The sequence below is a fragment of the Leptopilina heterotoma genome, unplaced genomic scaffold (genome assembly GCF_015476425.1).
Source record: "Leptopilina heterotoma isolate Lh14 unplaced genomic scaffold, ASM1547642v1 Lhet_275, whole genome shotgun sequence".
Classification (NCBI taxonomy): domain Eukaryota; kingdom Metazoa; phylum Arthropoda; class Insecta; order Hymenoptera; family Figitidae; genus Leptopilina; species Leptopilina heterotoma.
The window spans coordinates 14,242-36,699 of NW_025110983.1; the positions used below are offsets into that span (position 1 = coordinate 14,242).

The following is a 22,458-nucleotide window of genomic DNA, read 5'->3' on the forward strand; positions in this document are numbered from 1 at the left end:
CTCCATTTTTCTCCGTGTAGGAAATTAAAAGGAGTTCAGCCTAAATTCGGTCAACCTTTAATACCGAAAAGTAGAAGTTCTGCATAGTTTTCATTGTAGAGGAGAATGGGCCGAGGCAGCCAACGGGGCGAGGCAGCCAATTGCTTTTTATTTCTGCATAATTTTTTCAAATCGCGCGCTATTGATAATTTAGACTGCTTATGGTAGTTTACTTTAGTTGCTAACAGATGGGCATTATTGCTGCAGCAGTTTAGCAATTACAGTATCATTTATGAAAACAGACTTTTTGGATGTAACTTTTCTAAGAGTTATTTTGGTGATTTTAGTTAATAGAGTTACACGAATAAAATTCTTGTAAAGTGATTTTTAATGCAGAATTTAGTGCTGAAGACGTTGGTGTTAATGGAATTGCGATATTTTTAATATTACGGGTTTTGTGGATATTTTCTTAAAAAAGTACTCGTGGGGTTAGGCAGCCAACACTAAATTTTTCGTCTTTTTGTGTTGATTTTATTGGTTCTTCTAAATGTTTTCTCTTTTTTCCTTACTCCAATACATTTTAAACTTAATATTGAATTTTATAAACCATTTTGTAAGAATAACAAAATATTTCCTTAAAATGTTAAATTGAATTTAATTAATGTTATTATTATAATATTATTCAAATGTAAATTTTTGAAGTTTACTAACAAAATAAAAGTAAGTTAAGGACAACTACCTTGTTATGTTTCACTAATTTTAACTTTAAGTTATGTTTTTTAACTATTAAAATAGTTGGCCGCCTCACCCCACGTTTTTTCAAAAATGCCAAAATGTGATCCTTTGGGAAAAGAGTTGTAGAAATTTTTAAGTGCAATCTACGTCAAAATGTTCTATGGCGATTTTTTAGCCAATAAGACAAGCTTTCTAACGCGATATTAAAATTAACCTATTTAAATAACTGCCTCGCAAACCAAAATGTGCAATCTTGGCTGCCTCGCCCCGTTCTCCTCTACTTTGATTAAACGTTAATAATTACATACAATTTAAAATTTTTAAAAAGATGTTTGTAAATAAATTGTTTGATTGAGAATACGTTTTGTGATACATAAAATACCAGTATGAAAAAGTAAAATTTAATGCAATCTAACAATTCTTAGGTCCATTTGTCTTCATGGAATTAGAAAAAGATGATGACAAAATTCATTTAGAAAAAATTCCATCCAGCTTTCCTGACTTCGTCGGAAATGAAGAATTCGAATACGTGCTATTAGGTGTTATCAGAAATATAAACAATGTTCTCGAATCGCAGTCCAAAAGAAGGAAACTCACAAAAAATTCTGCTTCACAAAAAAGAATGGGCCACTATACAGCAGTATGCAAACGACATAATAGCTGGGTTGAGATAGATGACATTTCCGGATCGCAAATTAATTTGAAAACTGAAGCATCAAAAAAAATATTTATTGGACTAATCGTGTACGCCAAAATTTCAAAACGTTAAATATTTCGAATTCGAATAAGCCATTTCATTTACAAATTTTTTTGTTGATATACAAAAATTTATAATTCAGATTGTAAAAAATGTTAAAGTTAAAATGTAAAAACCTACTTTGTTGTCCTTAAACAACAAATTTAATCAAATTATGATTAATCAATATTCTAAATATTTAATTTTATGTATTTTACGTATTTAAAACAAAACCATACTTTTAATCTGATAATTTTGTTAGTTTTTTTATATTGACCTTCAAATGAAAAAATTTACTCATTTTAATAAAAAAATCTTCAATAATTAGTTATCATCTGTAATTGAAAATAAAAATGTGTATTTTAAGCGAATATCTTTAAAAAATAAATAATATCACTTCATAACATATAGGCAGAAAGCAGTCATTTCTTCATTTACTTTTTTATGTAGAAGTTTGTAGCAAGACAAACATGGTGTTCAAATGCTTCAAGGTTTTATCAGGAAAAGATTAAGGATATCACTGAGAACTAATTTAAAAAGAAATTGAGGACATGTTTGGGGACAAGTTATCATATGAGATTAAACACTTGTTTGAGTATTAGATTTACGATCAGATTAAAAAATTTTTTGATGATAAGTTTTAGAATAAGATTTGAGGACCAGTTTTAGTATCAGATTGAGGACCAGTCAAAGGATCACATTGAGGACTTATTTCAGTATAACAATCGAAAACTATGGTAAAAAGATAAGCATTTTTAATATCAGATTGAGGACCAGTTTTATGATCAATTTAAGGACTTTTTTTAGTATAAGAATTGAGGACTGGTTTAAGGACACGTATAAGTATCAGATTGAGGACTTATTTTCGGATAAGAATAAAGGCCTGATATAAGAAACAGATTTAGGATCAGTTTAAGGACTTATTTTTAGATAAGAATTTAGGACTAGTTTGGGGACCTGTTTCAGTATCAGATTGAGGACTTGTTTTAGGATAAGAATTAAATACTAGTTTAAGGACCAGTTTTAGGATCAGTTTGAGGACTTCTTTTAGGAAAAGTATTAAAGACTGTTTTAAGGATTAGTTTCAGTATCAGATTGAGGACTTGATTTAGGATAAGAATTGATGACTAGTTTGAGGACTTATTTTAGGAAAGGAATTGAGGACTAGATTGAGGACCAGTTTTAGGAACAGTTTAAGGACTTTTGTTAGGAAAAGAATTAAGCACTAATTTGACGACCAGTTTCAGTATCAGATTGAGGACTAGTTTGAGAACCTGTTTCAATATCAGATTGAGGATTTGTGTTACGATAAAAATTGGACCTATTTTGAGGACTTATTTCAGGATAATAATTGAGGTTTAGTTTGAGGACCAGTTTTAGGATAAGTTTGAGGACTTCTTTTAGGAATAGAATTAAATACTGGTTTGAGGACTAGTTTCAGTATCAGATTGAAGATTTGTTTTTGGATAAGAATTGATGACTACTTTAAGGACTTATTTTAGGATAAAAATTGAGGATTGGTTTGAAGACCAGTTTTAAGACGTTTGTATACCTCCCCGTTTCTGAGTATATTCAGAAACGTGTGAAGCAGTTTGCTAAGTTGAAAACGAGTTTTCTATCTTGGAAGCCATTGAAAGCCGCAATAGACAATTGTTATTATGGCGGGATTATTTGAATGTCATATTTTCCACCAATCACAATATATTACGAACTGACATTCAAATCATCACGCCATAATAATAATTTTTTAGCACGGATTCCAAGATAGAAAACTCGTTTTCAACATAGAAAACTGCTTCACGTTTCTTAAAAAAATACTCAGAAACGGGGAGGTAAACAAGCGCCTTTAGTATCAGATTGAATAAAAATTTACTATTTTTTTTATTTTATTTACTATTTTTTTTATTTTACTTTAGAATAAAAATTGGGGACAGTTTAAGGACCAGTTTCAGGATCAGTTTCAGAACTTATTTTAGGATAAGAATTAAGGACTAGTTTAAGGACCAGTTTTAGGATCATTTTGAGGACTTCTGTTAGGAAAAATATTAAAGACTATTTTGAGGACCAGTTTTAGTATCAGATTGAGGACTTGTTTTATAGGATAAGAATTGAGGTTTAGTTTGAGGACCAGTTTTAGGATCAGTTTGAGGATTTCTTTTAGGAAAAGAATTAAAGACCGGTTTTAGGACCAGTTTCAGTATCAGATTGAGGACTTGTTTTAGGATAAGAATTGATGAATAGTTTAAGGACCAGTTTCAGTATCAGATTGAGGACTTGTTTTAGGATAAGAATTGATGAATAGTTTAAGGACCAGTTTTAGGATCAGTTTGAGGACTTCTTTTAGGATAAGAATTGAAGACTAGTTTGAGGACCAGTTTTAGGATCAGTTTCATCATCAGATTGAGGACTTGTTTTAGGATAAGAATTGATGAATATTTTAAAGGCAATATTTTAGGATAAGAATTGATAAGAATTGACTAGTTTTAGTATCAGATTGAGCTGTTACTTAAGAATAAGAATTGGGGACTAGCTTGAGGACCATTTTTAGGATCCGTTTAAGGACTTATTTTAGGATAAGAATTGAGGAATGGTTTTAGGACAAGTTTTTGTATCAGATTGAGGAGTTACTTTAGAATAAGAATAAGGGACTAGTTTGATGACCAGTTTTAGGATCAGTTTGAGGACTTCTTTTAGGAAAAGAATTTAAGACTGTTTTAAGGACCAGTTTCAGTATCAGATTGAGGACTTGATTTAGGATAAGAATTGATGAATAGTTCAAGGACCAGTTTTAGGATAAAAATTAAGGACTGGTTTGAGGACAAGTTTTAGTATCTGATTGAGGAGTTACTTTAGGATAAGAATTGGGGACTAGTTTGAGGACCAGTTTTAGAAACAGTTTAAGAACTTTTGTTAGGAAAAGAATTAAGGACTTTTTTGAGGACCAGTTTCAGCATCAGATTGAGGACTTGTTTTAGGATAAGAATTGAGGACTAGTTTGAGGACTTATTTCAGGATAAGAATTGGGGACTGGTTTGAGGACCAGTTTTAGTATCAGATGGAGGACTTCTGTTAGGAAAAAAATGAAGGACTAATTTGAGGACTAGTTTCAGTATCAGATTGAGGACTTGTTTTAGGATAATAATTAAGGTTTAGTTTGAGGACTTATTTCAGGATAAGAATTGGGGACTGGTTTGAGGACCAGTTTTAGTATCAGATGGAGGACTTCTGTTAGGAAAAAAATTAAGGACTAATTTGAGGACTAGTTTCAGTATCAGATTGAGGACTTGTTTTAGGATAATAATTAAGGTTTAGTTTGAGGACTTCTTTTAGGAATAGAATTGAAGTTTGGTTTGAAGACTAGTTTCAGTATCAGATTGAGGACTGGTGTTAGGATAAGAATTGATGACTAGTTTGAGGACTTATTTTAGAATAAGAATTAAGGACTGGTTTAAGGAGTAACATTTTTAGTATCAGATTAAACGTCTTTTTTAGGATAAGTTTGAGAACTTTTTTTAGGAAAAGAATTAAGAACTGGATTGAGAACCACTTTTGGAACCCGCCATTTCAGTGCACATGCAACTCGCACTTGCCTTTTTACAATCACATTTCAATTTAAATAGGTTAGTTTGTAAATTTACTTCTGAATTTACGTGATTGATTTATCATCTTTACGTAAGATAAATTCTAACATTCAAAAATATGAATAATTAAAAAATTGTTAAAATGAATTATAACATTTTAAAGTTAATAATAATGTTTAATATTTTATAGGGGAGAATGGGGAGTTGTGAAGCACGGACATAGATCTTGCATAGTAATTGTTTTGATAGATGTCACTTACTCTCAATATTCTTTCACCTAATATCTTCGTTTTGTAATTGGATTCTTTCTGATAGCAGATATTTTGCATATCTTTCAAGAAAATTTGTTTAACCTTTCGTTTATAAAGTTTTTTTGAGTGTTCCTTTTTGTAGAATTCTTACAAAATTCTCGAACAAATCAAAAAGATAAGTTCACCCATATAATAACCAGCAATGATTAGGTTTTCGATATTGAAAAGGATTTATGCAAAATCTCAGTAAAGAATATTTACCAAAAAATATAATTTTCAGTGATTTTTAGTAGTGCTTCACAACTCCCAATGATTTTTAAAAACTTGAGAAAGCAGCTTTTTGGCTTAACTGAAAAAAATTGTCGATTTTATTTTATTTCATACAAATTCTTCAACCAGTAAGCATATTTGAAGACACTCTAGAGATTCAAGTGGAGAAAATTTGAAATTTTTTTTTTAAGTTACAACTCATAAACAAAGCGTGCTTCATAACTCCCCATTCTCCCCTAGCATACGTGGAAAAAAATAGACCAAAATCCGTAAAATTTGATCTCACTGACCTGGTAAGATTAATAAATAATACGTGTTGTACTATAAGGAACCCAAAAGAGCAATCAACAAAGATAAATTCTAAAACATTAAAAATTCTTCTGTTAAAAGAAAAACGTTTAGAGAAAGTTAAAAATAAAATGAACCATGTTAAAAAAATTTATGTAGAGGAGAATAGTGTCTTAGAAATGTAAAATGATTTTCCAAATAATGAGAATAATAAAAGGACAAGTTGAGACTGAAGAAATTAATGATAATAAAGAAAATGATAATTGCACACGTGAAACAAAGAGTAATAAAGAAGAAAATAATGATATACAAGAATAAACAACAGATATTACAATTCATTATTATTTGTATAGTATATTGTTATTAAAAGTTACAATTAATTGAAAATTTAAAATACTTAATAATATGTATTATATTATATTTATAAAATATTCAAATTATATCTATTAAAAAGAAAAAAACTTAAAAATTTCATTCTTAATTTTATTTAAAAGTTCAAACTAAAGTTCACTTTGTTATACTTGTCAAATAGAAAAAATTGTTGAAGTACGTTTTAAGGACTTCGTGGCCTATAGCTAAAACCATTATGCGTTTGCTTTGGCGTTTTTCTGTCTGTCTATCAATGCTTAATAAAAAAATAATGTTTATTTCATTTATAATTTATTTTTTTAACAAAAAAGAATTTTTTTTAATTTTTCGGACAATTTAACACAAAAATGAGTATTAACTAATATTTATAATAAATTTAATGGTGATAACAATTTCTTGACATTTTACTGCGACAAGCACAACGATTCATTAATGGTCCATGAAAACAGCGATTGTTGATAAAAAAAGTTCTGCTTGCTGTTGGACATTATTTAAAGAACACCTTTTTCTCTTCTCTACATTGAATTTCTGCATATCTTTATTTTACAGTTCTTACGATCCATTTTTTCTCTCAATTCTTTAATTTCAGTTTCATATTTATGTTTTATCTTTCAATCATGTAATGGTAAATTCCTTCCCTAAAATACAAATAACAATAATAATGTGAAATAAAAGTAAAACAAAGCATCTGCAAAAATGAATTTACAATTTTTGTATTATTTTGTAAATTTTATAAATTGCATTATTGTCATACATTATTGCAAATTGAATACCAAAAAAACACAAAAAGTTATTTTTTCAAAATTTCTATTTTTTAAAATGTCAGTATCTTAAATAATATAAATGTACTACAAAACTAAAAAAAACATTTAAAGGTCTCGGAATATTTTTTTCAAAATATTTGCAAAAATTGGTTTTATTTTTTATCATATATTGTTTATTGACTTTTTTATTTTTTGCCCATATTAAAAATCAATTGATTTAAACGTCAATTATAACACTGTGCAACAATTTTCGGTTTATTTTTTCTTTCCCAAATAAGTTTAGGCTTAAATTAAAGTAGATGTATGCAATAATAAAACCCCAAAAGGATTTTGCAAACTTAGTTCATTTCATATTTTTATGAAATTTTAAAGTTCATGATACAATTTATAATATTTTTAAAAAATCTTGCACCTTTTGTGATATATAATTTTAAAAATAGATTGTTTAAAAAAATTGTTTTGAATATTTTTTCCTAAGAAAAATTATTAAACAATTTAAATATGATTATTTATTTACATTATGGTTATAAAAAAATACAGAAAAATTCGATAAATTAGCTTTTATAATCACTTTTCCAATTAAGTACTATAATATAATTACACCTTTTTAATTAGAATTTATTTAATACTTATATTTTACTCATTACTTAATTCATATTTCTACTTAAATATAGCAAAAGATTTAAAATTTTTGAAAATTTCACAAAAATGAGCATAAGTTCAAAGGTTTATAAAAAATAAATTTAAGCTTTATTTCAAAAACCCTTGGAGGGTTAAATTACTGTTTATTTGTACTATCATTTAGCACTAGAGACAACCGGGAGAGAAAAATGTGTCGCACAGTGTAATTTAAAAAAAAAACTTTTTAAATTATAACGAGTTAACCATACTTTCAACCAGCATGATATTTTAATATTGTTTTACTAATTTATACTAACCTTACAAAGTCCAATATTTTATTTATATATTTATTTCATGTGCACATCTTTTTGCAATTTAAATTCTTTCCTGTAATTGAAAATAAAAATAGCTTTTGCCCTTCAAGTGATTTTCTCTAATAATTGATAAATGTTTCTTCATAACATTTAGGCAGAAGTCAGTCATTCCTTCTGTTTACTTTTTTTATAGAGAAGTTTGCCGCATGACAAAAATGGTGTTCAAATGCTTTACATTTATCGTGACTTTTCAATTCATTTAATTTGAATTTATTTTAAAACTATTTAGAATTTCATAAAAAAAAGAAAAAGTGCTGTCTTAGAATTTTTTTCTGAATCTAATTCTACAATTTTGAATACGATTTTCAGATCACCTTGTATTGTCCTAATATTGCCATTATATTGTCCTAATATTGCCCTACTATTGTCTTTATATTGTTATTATATTGTCCTAATAGTGCCATAATATTGTCCTAATATTGTCTTTATATTGCCATTATATTGTCCTAATATTGTCCTAATAGTGCTATTATATTGTCCTGATATTGACATTATATTGTCATTATATTGCCATTATATTGTCAAAATATTGCCATTATATTGTTCTAATGTTGCTTTTATATTGCCATTATATTGACATAATATTGCCCTAACATTGTCTTTATATTGCCATTATATTGTCCTAATAGTGCCATAATATTGTCCTAATATTGTCTTTATATTGCAATTATATTGTCCTAAAAGTGCTATTATATTGTTCTAATAATGACATTATATTAACTTAATATTGTCCTAATATTGACATTACTTTGCCCTAATATTGTAGTAAGATTGCCATTACATATACATAATAATGTCCTAATATTGACATTATATTGACATAATATTGTTATTATATTGTTCTAATGTAGCCTTTATATTGCTATTACATTGCCATAATATTGTCCTAATATTGTTTTATATTGCTATTATTTTGTTCTAATATTGACATAATATTGTCTTTATATTGCCATTATATTGTCTTAATAGTGCTATAATATTGTCCTAAAATTGTCTTTATATTGTCCTAATATTGTCCTAATAGTGCCATTATATTGTCCTAATATTGCCATTATATTGTCCTAATATTGCCCTACTATTGTCTTTATATTGTTATTATATTGCCCTAATAGTGCCATAATATTGTCCTAATATTGTCTTTATATTGCTATTATATTGTCCTAATATTGTCCTAATAGTGCTATTATATTGTCCTGATATTGACATTATATTGCCATTATATTGTCAAAATATTGCCCTAATATTGTCTTTATATTGCCATTATATTGTCCTAAAATTGTCCTTGTAGTGCCATTATATTGTCCTAATAATGACTTTATAATAACATAATATTGCCATAATATTAACTTTATATTGCTCTAATATTGTCCTAATATTGCCATTACTTTGCCCTAATATTGTAGTAATATTGTCATTACATATACATAATAATGTCCTAATATTGACATTATATTGCTATAATATTGCCATTATATTGTTCTAATGTGGCCTTTATTTTGCCATTGCATTGCCATAATATTGTCCTAATATTGTCTTTATATTGCTATTATTTTGTTCTAATATTGTCCTAATATTGTCTTTATATTGCCATTATATTGTCCTAATATTGTCCTAATAGTGCCATAATATTGCCCTAATATTGTCTTTATATTGACATTATGTTGTCCTAATATTGTCCTAATAGTGCCATAATATTGTCCTAATATTGTTTTTATATTGCCATTATATTGTCCTTATATTGTCCTAATAGTGCCATAATATTGTCCTAATATTGCCATTATGTTGCCACAGTATTGTCCTAATATTGCCATCGTAATGCCCAAAATTTTCTAGAAATATTAACACACAATATTAAAGAGAGTATTTTTTCGAAAATTATTTAAAATTTAGGGAAGAAATTTTGTCAGAAGAAACCTCTAATGCTCTCATGGCTCCTCCCACATTCTGTCGCTTTTAACTCAAAGTGAATATAGGATCTGAACTATTCGCTGCAGGGGTGAGTTTTAACTTTAGAAGGGAATAATGGAGGAGGTGGAGGAGGGGGGTGGGGTGACTTACCAGAGCGTTATCTATTTTGACAGCGCGGTACGCCCGCGGTCTGTCCTATAGGGTCGACGGACGTAGGGTCACTGTAATTGCATTTTAAGTATATTCCCCATTGTTACAATGAGCACTCTTTGTTACCAAAGTGCGTATATATTTATTCTCTTCTTTTTTAGAAAATAAAAACAATTTTTTTTTTTAAAAGTTTATTTTTGATCACAGTTGATTAGCGGATATAAGATAATTGGAAATTTCTTTCAAATTCTATATTGGAAAGGCTTTGAAAAATAATGTACTAATATTGATATTATTTTGACATAATATTGTCTTAATATTTCCATTTTATTGTTTTAATATTGTCTATTGTTTATTGTTTTAATATTGCCTTTATATTGTCCTAATATTACCACAATATTGTACTACTATTGCCATTATATTATGTATTATATCCAAATTTATTTTTCTTCTCTATGTTCAATGTTTAATTATTATCAATCAAAGTTTAGAAAAAAGGAAAACTTTTTTATAATTTTTAGAATTCTTAAAAAAACTATGCACAAATTTGCCTCATAGTTTCCCAACACTAAATCTTTAAGAATCAATTATATTAATGAATATTAGGATTGAAATTATTTTTGTCGCATGGTTCGTGATAGAATTGGCGTCTGTTGGATAAGAATAATGTTCTAGAAATGTAAGTAAAAAAGGGACATGGAATCGAGAAGAGGAAACTATATATATATAAATACAAGTTTCAAGTGTCGGTATCGTTGGGCTGACGCAAGTGTCCGTTAAGTTAAGCGGATCCTCGATAATCCGGATTACGCATTTGCTCGGTCTGCTGCCATCTTGATCTCGCACGCTGGTGCCAAAGACATAGTTGCGCGATACCAACACACACTGTCTGAACGCTAATCTCTCGCGCTCTTACTACGCTCACCAATATTATAAAAAACACCAACTGGAAAGTCAGAAATCTCCTGGATAATATCTAATTTTTTAATTATACGCCTCAAAAAATCTTCTCTTATAATTCAAACAAATTTCCTTTACATCTACTTCTTTAAATATCATCTTAAAAGTTTATACGCAAAAGAAATGATAACAATTTTCCATTTGAATGTATAAGAAAATTACTTTATTAAAATGCAACAAAATTATTTTAATTTAGGTTATAAGTTGTTTTTTTAGTAATCTAAATTAATTTCCATAAGTTTCAAACCTCTTTAAAGCAATTAGAACAAGCTTTGAACTGTTTAAAACATATTTGAACAGATTTCAAACTGTTTAAAACATTTGAACAGATTTCAAACTGTTTAAAACATTTGAACAGATTTCAAACTGTTTAAAACATTTGAACAGATTTAAAACTGTTCTGAACATATCTGAACAGGTTTAAAACTATTTAAACATTTTTTGACAAATTTCAAAATATTTGAAACATATTTGATCAAGTTCCATACTAATTCAAACATATTTCAACAGTAGGTTTCAAACTGTATCAAAGTTTCAATTTGATTAGAACATGTTTTAAATTATTGAATATATATTTCAACAAGTTTAAAACATATCTGAACATGTTTAAAACTATTAAAAGAAAATTTTAACAAATTTCAAACTATCAAAATTGATTAATAAATATTTTGAACAAGTTGGAAACTATTTAAAACATCGTTTAACAGGTTTAAAACTATTTAAGACATGTTTTAACAGGTTTCAAACTGTTTAAAACTGTTTAAGACATATTTGAACAAGTTTAAAATTTGATTAGAACATGTTTTAAATTGTTAAATACATATTTCAACAAGTTTTAAACTGACTAAAATGTTTGTTTAACAAGTTTAAAACATATCTGAACGTGTTTTAAAATTAAAAAAAATTTAAACAATTTTCAAATTATTTAAAACATGATTCAACAGAATCATGTTTTATTTGAACGTATTTTGAACTGTTTAAAATATATTTTAATAGGTTTCAGAACATTAAAGGAAAATTTTTAGTTTCAAACTGTTTGAAGCATGTTTGAACGTATTTTGAACTGTTTAAAACATATTTCAATTGGTTTCAGAACATTAAAGGAAAATTTTTTACAAATTTCAAAGTATTCTAAACATATTTGAACAAGTATAAGTTAATAATAAGTTGATAATAAGTTAATCATATTTAAACATATTTGAACAGGTTATAAACGAGTTGAAAAGTATTTGGACAAGTTTTATACAGTTTAAAACGTATTTAAACATGTTTTAAACTGTTTGGAACATATTTAAACTATTTTAAACCGTTCAAAACATATTTCAATAGGTTTCAGAATATTAAAGGAAAATATTGACAAATTTCAAAGTATTCTAAACGTATTTGAACAAGTTTAAGTTCAATCATATTTAAACCTATTTGAACAGGTTTTAATCACTTTAAATGTGATCGTAATTCAAACTGTTTAAATAATATTTGAACAGATTTCAAACTGTCATAAAATTGATTAAAACATGTTTCGAACTATTGACAACTTATTTCAATAAGCTTTAAAATCTTTAAATTATGAAAATTGATTAAAACATGTTTCGAACTATTGACAACTTATTTCAATAAGCTTTAAAATCTTTAAATTATGAAAATTGATTAAAACATATTTTGAACAAGTTGCAAACTATTTAAGACATATTTAAATAGGTTTCAAACTACATAAAATATATTTGAACAGGTTTCAAACTGTTTGAGACATGTTTAAACGTGTTTTAAACTTATAAAAAAATAATTGAATAGTAAACTTATTCAATAAGTTTACTATTCAAATATTTTTTTATAAGTTTGAAATTGATTAGAGCATGTTTTAAATTGTTGAAAACATATATTTAAACAATAGTTTTAAACTATTTGAAAAGTGTCTCAACAGGTTTGAATCTCTTTAAATAGTATTAGAACATTTTTAAAACTATTTAAAATATTTTTGAACAAATTTCAAAGTGTTTAAACAATAATTTAACTTATTTGAATGTTAATAAAGTGAATTGGAACATGTTTCAAACTGTTTGAAACCTATCTGAACAGGTTTTAAACTGATTAAAATGTTATTCAACGGGTTTAAAACGGTTCAAAACATACTTCAATAGGTTTAAAACAGTTGAAAACATATTTGAACAAGTTTCTAACGGTTCGAAACGTATTTGGACAAGTTTTAAACGGTTTGAAACGTATTTGGACAAGTTTTAAACGGTTTGAAACATATTTGGACAAGTTTTAAACGGTTTGAAACATATTTAAACATGTTTTAAACTACTTAAGTCATATTTGAACAACATTAAAACAGTTTCAAACAAAATTAGAAAAGTTTCAACTGTTTTGAAATTTTTTTTTATTAGTAGAACTTAGGTGACAATTTGATCAAATGGAAATTTTTTTCTATCTCTTTTTTTTCCAATATATATATATATATATATATATATAATTTTATATGAAGTTTATAAAATGAAAAAAGCTTTTTGTGTGTAATTACTAAAAGGTATATGTTTAAGCCCCGTGAAACTGATTTATTATAGCACTATGGCAACAATGAAATGGTTGATAACATCAGAGCTTGTGAAGTGTATATATATATATATGAGTGAGTGAGAGAGAGAGAAAGTGGATGTGCAACGTTTTGAGAAGGGAAAGGGGCAACCCAATCAATCAGCCGCAAATCAGTATGCACAGCACGTTCGCCTAATGCCGCCACTCTTTCATCATATTCGTGTGATCGCAACCCCCTTCTAGCGTTTGGGGGTACACGCAATCGCTAATGGCAACGTTTAAAGACCGCAATATCGACCCTATATATATATTCACAAAAATTTACATTTTTCAAAAAAAAAAAAAATTTTTTTCTCTTCGGATTGATATATTTTATAATAATTTTCAAAATTTCTTTACAGCTACATACTAAGTGGTCTTTAAATTGATTCTATTAATTTTGAAATTGCTTCAAAATTTATTCAAAAAAAAATAAATAAATAAATTCACTTGAAAAACTAGTTTAAATCACTTAAAACTTATTCAAACTTATTCAAACTTATTCAAATAAAAATTAAAAATAAACGAACATCTTTAACCGTAAAAGGCCTCTATAAATACGATCAGCAATATTATTAAAAAAACGGTTCTAAAATAAAATTAATAAAAATTGAAAATGTTTTTAATTCTTTATTTTTTCATTTTTAAAATATTTTAATGTACTTCAAAACTTGTGGTATTTATATAAGAAAAATTGCCAGCGTAAATATTGCTATTCTTGGAAAACTCGCGACATAAGCATGACACGCATGAAAAAAAATTTTATCGGAGACATTCAGTTCGTTTTGCATAAAATGCCACATGAATATTTAAATTCATTTTGGAACAGATACATTTAATGCGGTCCTTTTTTTAAAAAAAACTATAATATACATGAATTGCGGAAATGTTTAGTAATTCATTTTTGTCGAAACGGAAAAAGAAGAACACTGAGATCGACTTCGTATATGTGACATATATTTTTTTCCAAAGAGTAAATTTTAATTTGACTGATGCATTTTTTTGTATTTTTCAAAATTTATTGTTTGGGGTTTTTACAATTTTCATTCCAATTACAGAAAAAAAAATTACTGGAAAATAATAAAATTTTCATTATAATTACAACAAAAAAATAAACAAAAAGTAAAATAAGTAAAATAAAATCAAAAATAATAAAATTTTTATTACAATTACAACAAAAATAAATAAAAAGTAATTACATCACAAAAAAATTAATAAAAAGTAAAATAAGTAAAATAAAATCAAAAATAATAAAATTTTCATTACAATTTTAACAAAAATAAATAAAAAGTAAAAAAGAAAAATAAACTGAAAAATAATAAAATTTTCATTACAAATACAACAAAAATAAATAAAATGTAAAATAAGTAAAATAAAATCAAAAATAATATAATTTTCATTACAATTATAAAAAAAATAAATAAAAAGTAAAATAAGTAATATAAAATCAAAAATAATAAAATTTTCATTACAATTACAACAAAAATAAATAAAAAGTAAAATAAAATAAATAAAATGTAAAAGAAGTAAAATAAAATCAAAAATAATAAAATTTTTATTATAATTACAACAAAAATAAATAAAACGTAAAATAAACTGAAAAATAATAAAATTTTCATTACAATTTTGACAAAAATAAATGAAAAGTAAAAGAGAAAAATAAACTGAAAAATAATAAAATTTTCATTACAATTACAACAAAAATAAATAAAATGTAAAATAAGTAAAATAAAATAAAAAATAATATAATTTTCATTACAGTTACAAAAAATAAATAAAAAGTAAAATAAAATCAAAAATAATATAACTTTCATTACAATTACAACAAAAATAAAGAAAAAGTAAAATAAAATAAATAAAATGTAAAATAAGTAAAATAAATTCAAAAATAATATAATTTTCATTACAATTACAACAAAAATAAGCAAAATGTAAAATAAGTAAAATAAAATCAAAAATTATAAAATTTTCATTACAATTACAACAAAAAAATAATTATAAGTAAAATAAATTTAAAAATAATAAAATTTTCATAACATTTACAACAAAAATAAATAAAAAGTAAAAAAGTAAAATAAATTCAAAAATAATATAATTTTTATTACAATTACAACAAAAATAAATAAAATGTAAAATAAAATAAATAAAAAGTAAAATAAGTAAAATAAAATCAAAAATAATAAAATTTTCATTACAATTACAACAAAAATAAATAAAATGTAAGATAAGTAAAATAAAATCAAAAATAATAAAATTTTTATTACAATTACAACAAAAATAAATAAAATGTAAGATAAGTAAAATAAAATCAAAAATAATAAAATTTTTATTACAATTACAACAAAAATAAATAAAATGTAAGATAAGTAAAATAAAATCAAAAATAATAAAATTTTTATTACAATTACAACAAAAATAAATAAAATGTAAAGTATGTAAAATAAAATTAAAAATAATAAAATTTTCATTACAATTACAACAAAAAATAAATATAAGTAAAATAAAATTAAAAATAATAAAATTTTCATTACAATTACAACAAAAATAAATAAAAAGTAAAATAAGTAAAATATACTGAAAAATAATAAAATTTTCATTACAATTACAACAAAAAAATAAATATAAGTAAAATAAAATTAAAAATAATAAAATTTTCATTACAATTACAACAAAAAAATTAATAAAAAGTAAAATCAAATCAAAAATAATATAACTTTCATTACAATTAAAACAAAAAAATAAATATAAGTAAAATAAAATTAAAAATAACAAAATTTTCATTACAATTACAACAAAAATAAATAAAAAGTAAAATAATTAAAATATACTGAAAAATAATAAAATTTTCATTACAATTACAACAAAAAAATAAATATAAGTAAAATAAAATAAAAAATAATATAATTTTCATTACAATTACAAAAAATAAATAAAAAGTAAAATAAAATCAAAAATAATATAACTTTCATTACAATTACAACAAAAATAAAGAAAAAGTAAAATAAAATAAATAAAATGTAAAATAAGTAAAATAAATTCAAAAATAATATAATTTTCATTACAATTACAACAAAAATAAGCAAAATGTAAAATAAGTAAAATAAAATCAAAAATTATAAAATTTTCATTACAATTACAACAAAAAAATAAATATAAGTAAAATAAAATTAAAAATAATAAAATTTTCATTACAATTACAACAAAAAAATTAATAAAAAGTAAAATAAGTAAAATAAATTCAAAAATAATAAAAATTTCATTACATTTATAAAAAAAATAAATAAAATGTAAAATAAGTAAAATAAAATCAAAAATAATATAATTTTCATTACAATTAGGTACATAAAAAAATAAAAAGTAAAATAAGTAAAATAAAATAAAAAATAAAAGACTTCATTGGTTGATTAAAAATAAGCTTTTTAAAAATTGACACCGTTTTGAACTTCATGGAATTTTTAATACCTCATTTTAAGTAGTTAAATAGAACCTGTGAGAATCATATTTTATTTTTATATTTTTATTTATTTATTTTCATTTTTTAAATTTTATATTATTAATTTTTATAATTTACTAATAATTTCAATATTAAATATTTATAGATATAATAAATATTAAATAATAATTATTATATGTTAATATTATATATTATATTGTTTATATTTATATCATATATCTTAATATAGGTGTCCATTCAGTAGGGAAATGATAGGAGCTCAGACTGTCTGTTCCAACTCAGCAATATCTACTTCGAGTAGAAAAATCTTGTCATTTTTGGTCAGACCTAGTCTCTAAAGAAATCAAAGTAGATATTGCCTATATAAGTCAGACAGTCCTAGCACCTAAATTTTGACTAAATTAAACAAATTTTAAACCATTTCCAACCATTCGTACAATTTAGAAACCGTTCAGAATTATAAATAATTTAAAAATTAAAATTACCTACTTTGAATATTATTGATTATTATTGATAATTGATTATTTAATTATTAAATATTACTCATCTCAAATTTAATTAAAATTCATCAAATAGAACGGTAGGAAAAAGTTTTTCAATAATGTGAATATGTGATGCGTAAAAATTTAAACAACTCTTAAAAAAATTTAAATTTTGCAAAATCAACTTTGGGGTCATATTTTTGTACGAAAAGACAATGAAATTATTGATATGCAATATAAAAATATCTCCATCGAAAAATTAGTGGCACGCTTCAGAAATTTTGAGCCTAGTATAAAAAATAATAAATGTAATCATTAATTACTGGTTAAAGAATTTTTTTTTGTAATTTATTCCTAATTTCTTTTTGTACTTGTAATTGAATTTTTTTAAATAATATTAAATGGACCAATTTTTGAATAATTTTAATTTTAATTTTTAAATATTGAAAATGAAGGTTTGAAGCCAAGTATTTACAGTCACTGCGCAGGATTTTCATGAACCGAATTCTACTGCGCAGGATCGGAATAGCGATGCGCAGTAAATTAGCGTGCGTTCTTTTGCTGCGCAGTCGCTTCCAGATTAATTTAACACATGCGCAGTAACAAAAAATTTTCTTTATTACACATTAGTAATAGGGTTAATAAAAAAAATACTGAAATTAAATTTATTTTCCCGAATTTAAGGAAAATTTGAATTTTTTTTTCCTTTTTCCTGATCAAATGTTTGATGTTACCGTATAAATCTGTATGGAAGTCATAGTTGTAGCGGAAATATCGTAAAATTCAAAAGTAAACGCACAGAAGTAAAGTGTATTATATGGGAGAGTTTAATTCACGCCTCTGAAATGTATATATGGTTGTAGAGGGTGAATTGGAAAAATATTCACCGGATTCGTTCCCACGTGCCATAGAAGGTTAAAGCCGCTATTAAATGGCGTGATGCTCAATACCGATAGACCTTAATAGGGCGACACTATAAGACTCTTTTTCTCTCTCCTTCTCTCTCTCTCTCACTCTCTTGCCCTCTGAAATGTTAGATGCTGGACGACGATACATCCGCCAAGGGTCCCTCTATAATACTATATATATACCATGACTCGTGTCCTCCGGCCAGAAAGAGAGGACCATTTAACTGGACTGATAGCGTGTCCTTTATGAGCGATTCATCGCCATTCGCCTGGCTTTTCACTGTGTAATAGAAAAAAAAATTCTCAATACACGACCAGTGTTGCAAGCGCCGGACAAGTTCATTAGTATCGAATTCATTACAAACTACCGATTATACGATGGATGATGGATATCAATGTCTTCGTGTTTTTTTTCTCCCCCCTTTTTCCTCTTCATATCTCAAACGATATAATTTTTTTTAACAAACCAGTTTAGAAAGTTGATATTTTTTTTTTTTTTTTTGTAGTTTCAATAATAAAAATATTTTCTGTTAATACTTTTTTCTTTTTTTTTTCTCTTTAAAAAATATTGTTTGACAAATCGAAAATAAGGTATTTTTTCATGATTTCTAGTTAAATAATATTAAAAATTAGAAAATTTAAAAAAAATTACGATTCCAAAATAAAAAATTAAACAATTGTATATATTATGTTGAGGAAGCTTAATGATCATAAAATGAACAACTTGTTTTCGATAAATTTGGATTTTTTACCAAAGAGTCGAGACTATTAAATAAGAAAAGTATTTTCCAAGAGCACAAAAATAATTAAGCTAAATACGAAAAAAGAGTGGAAAAAATGTTGAATTTTAAAAAATTCGGATTTTTGAATTTTTGATAATTTTTAAAAAATTTAAATTTTTTACCAAAGAGTGGAGACTTTTAAATAAATAATGTATTTTCCAAGAGCCCAAAAATAAATAAGCTAAATCCCATGTTTATAAATTATATTTATCAATTAGAAAATTTCATTGAAAATGAAACTGAAAATTTTTGAATTTTTAGAAAATAAAGGAAAAAATTTTATTGAAAAAAAATGTTCTGTTAAAATATACAAATTTATTTAATTCCGTTTACACATCTAAATAAATAAATAAATAATTGTAAAATTATTCGAATACAATAATTTCTGTTTTAAATATTTTAAATATTTAATAATTATTATTCTTCCATAGGAATTAAAATGCTTTAAAACATTCAAATTCAAACTTTTTTGAAATTAATCAACTTTGAAAATATTGCTAAAATTTATTACTTCCGAAAATAATTGAATTACTATGAAGAATTTAACTTCCAAGTTTAAAGCAATTCATTTTTTCGAAAAAATTTATTGTAATTCTATTTTAAATAATTGAATTTATTGTAAATTTTTTTTTTGCAAAATAATTAAATGTTTGTTGTAGAATTTTTTTCAAAATTTTTGTTTAATAATTCAATTCCTTTTAGAAATTTTACTAAAAATAGTAGAATTTCGAAAACCAATGAAATAAGAAAATTGTTTGGAAATAATTGAAATTTTGCCATAAATTTTATTAAAATATTCCAAAAATAATTAAATTTTATTACTTTTGAAAATAATTGAATTACTGCGAAAATTTTAACTCCGAAAATTAAAAAAAAACTGATTTTTTCGAAAAAATGTATTCAAATTCCATTTTAAATAATTGAATTCATGTTAAATATTTATTATTTATGAAAATAATTAAATGTTTTTTGCGTGCATTTTTACAAAATAAATTAAATAAAATTAAAATAAAATTTTAATTAAATAAATTTATTAATTAAAATTGTGTAGATATTATTTTGAAAATAATTGAATTTCTGGAATTGTAACTTCTTTAAAATTCGATTTTTTTAGTGTTTTTAACTAAAATTCTTCTATAAATCCATTTTTAATAATTAATTAAAAATATATATTGACAAAAACTAATTTTAGAAGATTTTGAATTATTAAAATTTTTCAAAAATCTAAGTTCATTAAAATTTCTAATTAAATTCATTAAAGGTTGAAATTTTCGAAAATTTTAATTTGTAACCATTTGAAGTTAATTTATTGATGAAATTTGTAAACACAACTCTTTAAAAATTGAATTAATTTTGAAATATTTAAGTAAAATTATTCATTAAATAATTTATTTATTTTACGATAGTTCAAGATTTAAGTTATTTAAAAAGAAATTTTTGTCAAAAATTCGAAAAAATAGGTTTTTTTTATAAGAATTCGTGGTAATTTTATAGTTTATCAGTCAAGCAAAAAAGACCCAAAAATTCAGAATTTTCTCATGAATTCTAAAAATTAAATTTTTTTCCCCACTTTTAATAAAAATTCCTGACTTTTCCCTGAATTCCCTATGTCAGAATATATAATTATTATAATTATAATAATACTAAAACTTTATATTCCAATTCATATTTTATTTTTAGAAAAAAAAATTTTAATTAAAAATTTTTACTTTCTATAATTTTTAAAATAGCTAATTTTGCTATAATTCCGATTGGAACGGAATTCCGACTACAATTCCGGTGAAATTGAGATCAAAAAGGAAATTTTCCTATAAAAAAAAAACAAAATTTGCAATTAATTAATTTACAATTCCGACGGAATTTGATCAAAGGGGAAATTCCTATGAGCGCTTTTCAAGGAATTTTTCCACCTGCAAATAATTTATTTTAAGAGAAAGAGAGAGAGAGAGAGAGAGGGGGGGAACAAAAGGAAAAGAATTGAAAGTAAGAGAGGATAGATAGCAATATATATGTGAAAGACAAAATGATGCCATTAAAATAGACACATTAGAATGCAACCTCAGCCTTTTGCACACTATCGTTATGTTTCGATCCGCGCGTGTCTGAATTCAATAATAAGTTATATCGATTCATCTTGGACAAATTGAAACCACTGCTGTGTGTATCTATCTATATGTATATTCAACAAGTTTCAAGATTTTTCTTTTTTTTTCTCTCCACTTCGCAGTCGAGGTGTATGATCCATTAATTTTTCGTTAATCCATTAATTATCTCAATTTGTGTGATTTATGAAAAATTATTTAGTCGATTGACAGTGTTTCGTAGAAATTTTATAATTGCAAACATTTTTTTGTGGGATTCTCTCTCTCTCTCTCTCTCTCTCTCTCTCTCTCTCTCTCTCTCTCTCTCTCTCTCTCTCTCTCTCTCTCTCTCTCTCTCTCTCTCTCTCTCTCTCTCTCTCTCTCTCTTTCGATACTCTGAAACAATTTAATCGTAATGGAATTTTTCTTCTTTTTTTTTTTTTTTTTTATTTATTTACCCCAAAGTCCTAATGACGTCCCTGGGGGCAGTGGAGGAAGGAAAAGGGGTTGGGGGGAGGGTTTTTGAAACGGATGTTAGCGCGCGCTCTCCTCTCGTTGTGTCATTTGAGGCGCGCGAGGGGCGGTAAATCCACTCAACTCACGGGGAGTGGCACACGATTGTATGGTGACGCAGATCCAAAAGGGGGTCTGAGCGGCGGGGGTTGGGACACACACCGTACAGCGATGGGTATATCTCCACCACCGAGGAACGCGAATGCGATGGTGGCAGGGGTGTACCTACTTACCATATCCCCAGTACGCCAAAGTTCCGCTTCAAGCCGGCTGCACAGGCTCTCTCACTTATATTCGTTCAGCTCGCGGCTGATATAGAAGGTATATAAAACTCGCTAGCGTATATTATCTAAGAAATCTTTTTTCTCTTCCTCCCCACCGTCCCACTGAGAGCCACCTTCTTCTTCTTCTTCTTCTACTTCTTCTTTTTTTTCTTGTACTCTAGCGTGTTCACCTGTCTCCCCCACTTCTTTTTTCCGATACCCCTTCTTTCTTCACCACCCCCTCTTTTGCTCTCTTTCTAGCTTTCATAGTACTCTATTTCTTCCTCCTTATCTTTGTCTATTTCTCCCTCCAGTGTCTTTGTTTATTTATTTCACCCCCCTTTATCCCCCCTTCTCTATCCCTCATTTCTCTCTGTCTATTTCTTCATTCTTCAATTTTCTCTATTTCCCCCTT

At 25.5% G+C, this 22,458-nt stretch overlaps 1 long non-coding RNA gene across 1 annotated transcript; it reads right to left on the reverse strand.

Annotated features, from left to right (window-relative positions):
* Positions 1–6,718: 6,718 nt before the first annotated feature.
* LOC122503988 lies at positions 6,719–8,272 on the reverse strand. The gene is made up of 2 exons (XR_006301790.1): positions 7,912–8,272; positions 6,719–6,847 (listed from the first exon to the last, which is right to left on the reverse strand). It is a non-coding gene; the product is annotated as an uncharacterized LOC122503988 (long non-coding RNA).
* Positions 8,273–22,458: the final 14,186 nt, after the last annotated feature.